Source organism: Octodon degus, unplaced genomic scaffold, assembly GCF_000260255.1.
Source record: "Octodon degus isolate 3935 unplaced genomic scaffold, OctDeg1.0 scaffold00028, whole genome shotgun sequence".
Classification (NCBI taxonomy): Eukaryota; Metazoa; Chordata; class Mammalia; order Rodentia; family Octodontidae; genus Octodon; species Octodon degus.
Window position 1 is genome coordinate 20,500,239 of NW_004524604.1, and position 3,998 is coordinate 20,504,236.

Here is a 3,998-nt window from a genome sequence, read left to right on the forward strand (position 1 = left end):
GTTAACTTTCTTCTGGATGTGAATTTCTTTTTTTTGGCAGAACTGGGGATTGAACTCAGGCCCTTGCGCTTGCCAGGGAAGCACTTATTCCACTGAGCCATCTCCCCGGCCCCATGGATGTGAATTTCAACACTTCCTAACACCAGAAATGCACATTCTTACTGTAGGGCACCCAGACATGGTAGCTCACTTATTAAATAGAATTCAAAGAATCATAATTTCCTATAAGTCTCTGAACAAAGTGTTATATGTATCATAACAGTCAAAAAATAAACCCAGGGAAGCTATGGGGCAGAAAATAGTTGAATCAAAATGCGTTCTTGGTATTGTGACCCCGGCAGCGAGCCCCCATCTTCTGCCAGGTGTTATAATGCACGTTGAGAGAGAACAAGAGAAAAAAATGGCGGTGCAGTGGGGATCCGGGATGATCACTTGTTCACAGGGAACAAAAGGCCACGAGGCAGCCAAAACTTCCTTTATTGACAAAAGGGATTGGAGGAGGGGATTACAGGATGACCCAAGGACAGAGGTGATTTTATGCTAGAAAGGAGCTTGCCCTGGAGTGTCTTTTAATCTTAGTGGTTTTAGTCTTAGTCTAGTGGGTGGGAGAGCATGGCCCAACCCTAGAGACAATGAGAAATCTCACAAGGGTGATGCTGCTCATCCCAAGCCTCCATCTATCCCTTAAGGAAGTATGCCAAATCAGCCATCCTAAATGTGTGGACCCCACATGTTGCACTTTGAGCTGGTGGAAATACAGCCATGGGAAGAGTCAGGAGAGTGTCTGATAGTTCATTTTTCACCCCTCAATCTTTCCTCTTCCCTGCTTGTGACCTGGGGCAAGACCGTCTTGGACTCTTCTGCCTGGCTCCCTTTCCCTCAGGGTTCAGCCCATGGAAAACATCACCTGGGGACTGAACTCAGGAAGAGAGCTAGGTCAGAATATTTGTTCCTTGTGCCTTCCTTTCCCACTGTGGTTCTTCCCTCCTGGATGGTGACTGTCAGTGCTCCAGCAGTGTCTGCGTCACTATACTTATTAAAATGCAAGTTCTTGGCTGCACTCCCAGTCCATCTTGGTCTCTAGCTATTACTACTCCATTGCACCTTCCAGATGGTTTTGATGCTATCTAAAGTTAGAGAACCATGTGGCAATGCCTGCAGGGTGGCCCTCCACAGTAGTCCCAGCTCATACTGACTCCAGTCACCCCTCTTGCTCTGTCCCTTCAGGTGTAGGAGCAGAAGTGTTGCTTAGCCTGGCTGGTAATTTAGTAGTGCACAATTCCTTCTTTGCTCTGTCTGCACCCAGGCCTCAGTGCACTTATTAAGGTCCCTGAGTGTGTTGCCTGTCTCCTGCAGGGTCCTAATTGTCACATTGTGTGGCCACACATGGGCTGAGGCTGGGAACCAGAGTGTCCAGGGAGAACAGAGGCGTAGCCACATAGAGGAACAGGGAGCACGCAGGTGGTGTCCCTAGTATGAACCAGGATTTCACTTGTTAGTGCTCACAAACAATCCTTGCCCAACAGGCATCTGCTGCATTTTGTGGACAGCCAACCAAGTCAGACGTTGTACTGTGCCCTGACCCCTGTCAAGGGCTGGTTGATTCCTCTTCTTTGTCAGGGAGACTCCTTTTGCATCCTGCCTCCTGAGTCACCACACAGATCAAACACTTGCAGCCATCTGGCCATGATGGTAGTAGTGTGCAGCAGGTTGCATGGCCTTTCTGAGTCTCACGGTCTACACCCACACGTAGGGATAGTAATACCTGCTGCACTGGGAGGTAGTGGGTGCAAAGCACCCTGTCTGGGTGCTCCACAAACGTGAGAACAATCCTGTTTGGAACAATATTTGTGTCCTCATCTGGGTTAAATTCCACTCTGGTTAGGCTGTTCCTCTGCCTCAACTGTCCAGGCAGAGGTCACTTCCCTTCTTCTGTGTCCCCCTCTCCATAGTTCCTCTAGTGGCACAGTTGCTACAAGTGTGAGGGTCTGTTTTTTCCCTTTGGCTGGCCATTGGCATAGGGTGGGGGCTCGGGATGCCCAGAAGAAATGCCTTTAGAAGAAGCTCAGGGAGTAGACTGGTGGGTTTGTTCTGTCCCTTTTCTTTCCTGGTAAAGCATGTAAACGTTTGTTTCTTCCACAAACATGGCAGAGTGCTGTGCCTGATGGACCGTGGTGGGAGGGAGCGTGTTGTGCGCTCCAGTGACACTGACCTGGGGCAGAAGTCCTCTGAACATGAGTGGAAGGGGTCAGGAAGCAAGACTCACCTGGGTGCTGTGTTTCTTCCTGCTTGGGGTTGTCCTCCTGCAGTGATTGGCTGCTTCCAATATCCAGGCAGCTGCTGCTTGTGAGGAGGGTGAGCCTGTTGAGAAGGCCCTGCCTCCTGTACTCTGCTTACCCTACTGGTGGATCTGTTTTCTTTCATGGCTACTTAGAGAGAACTGCTCCTCGCTACCCTGGCATTGTCTTAGAAATTGGAATGCTTTAGAAATCTCTAAATCCAGTGGAGACTCATTAGATTGCTACAGTTATGGGGAGATGCTGCTGGCAAAGTCGGGCCAAGGTTGAGGATGCTAATCATCCCACCTAACCCAGAAAGTAGGGTGCAGTGAGGAATGGTTGTCCATTGCATGAGACTCTCATGTGACTCACCTGGTATTCCCATAGGTGGAAAACCTGTTTATAATTATCGGATCTTGAAATCTAGTTCTTTTTGCTGTGCAAACACAAAAGTATTTTTTGCCTGGTTTCAATAAATACTAAATTTTCCAGCGGTGCTGCTATTGTGTAAATTGAAGAGGAACGTACTTTGTTTTGTTTGGAACTTTGCCAAGTGTTATTCAATGTGTTGGAGATCCTGTCACAGTAGGTAATGCTGTTTACCAGACCGGAACATCCAGGTCAGCCAAGCATGAGGTGCACACCTGTAATCCTAGCGCTCAGGAGGCAGGAGAATCACTGTGAGCTCTAGGCAAACCTGGGCTACAGAGTGAGATCCTATCTCAAAAATAAAACAAACCCCCCCAAAGAACTCCCAGTTTTTCTTTGCTTCTTCATTGGTTTCCATAGGCAACTGTTGCTTTCAAATGTATTTAAATACTAAATATTAAAATATCAAACAGAGACAAAGCGTTGGCCATCTGTACATGTAGGACACAAAACACAATGGAGATTACATAAATGTGAAGAAGAGATGGGTTGGCAGGGGAAGCTGAGGGCCCTGAGGTCAGGTCTTTCAGATAGAGAGGTCCGGGGAGGTGGTGGTGGGGAGAGAGGTACAGGATGACACAGGCAGCCATGCCACAGCTGCCATAGCTGGGTGTGTGCTAGCAGCCAGCTGAATGCTACATAATTAGAGTGCAGTTGAATAAGGAGACCGCCCCAGGGATTTTAGGTCTGAGTAGTAAAAAATCCTTATGTATCTTGAGGCCTCAGGGCTGGGGAGATAGCTCAGTGGAATAAGCACTTCCCTGGCAAGCGCAAGGGCCTGAGTTCAATCCCTGGTTCCGGAAAAGAAAAAAAAAAAAAAAAAAAAAAAAAGGATTTTATTCAATAGGATTTTATTTAAGTCATGGGAGGATCTGGCTGAAATAATCTCTTGAAAGATGAGGCTGCAGTCCCTAGCTATGGACGGTCCAAGATGAGCCTGGGATAGCGTGTGGTACCAGAAAAGAAAGAAGTGCTCAGAAAGTGGTGGGACTGCATTGAAGAAACACCAGCTCCCAAAGAGCAAACAAGATGATGAAATAAAGATAAAACTCATGTATCAGTTGGAAGAGAAAACACATGTATCTTGAGAGGAGGAACTTAGGGGTAAAGCCTTAACCACGTGATCAACTTTGTCACTTCTAATGGGAAAAGTATCACCACATTCCTTTTTTTTTTTTAAGTTAACATTTTTTTTTCTTTTTTTTTGGCGGAACCGGGGATTGAACTCAGGCCCTTGCACTTGCCAGGGAAGCACTTATTGCACTGAGCCATCTCCCTGGCCTTAAGTTA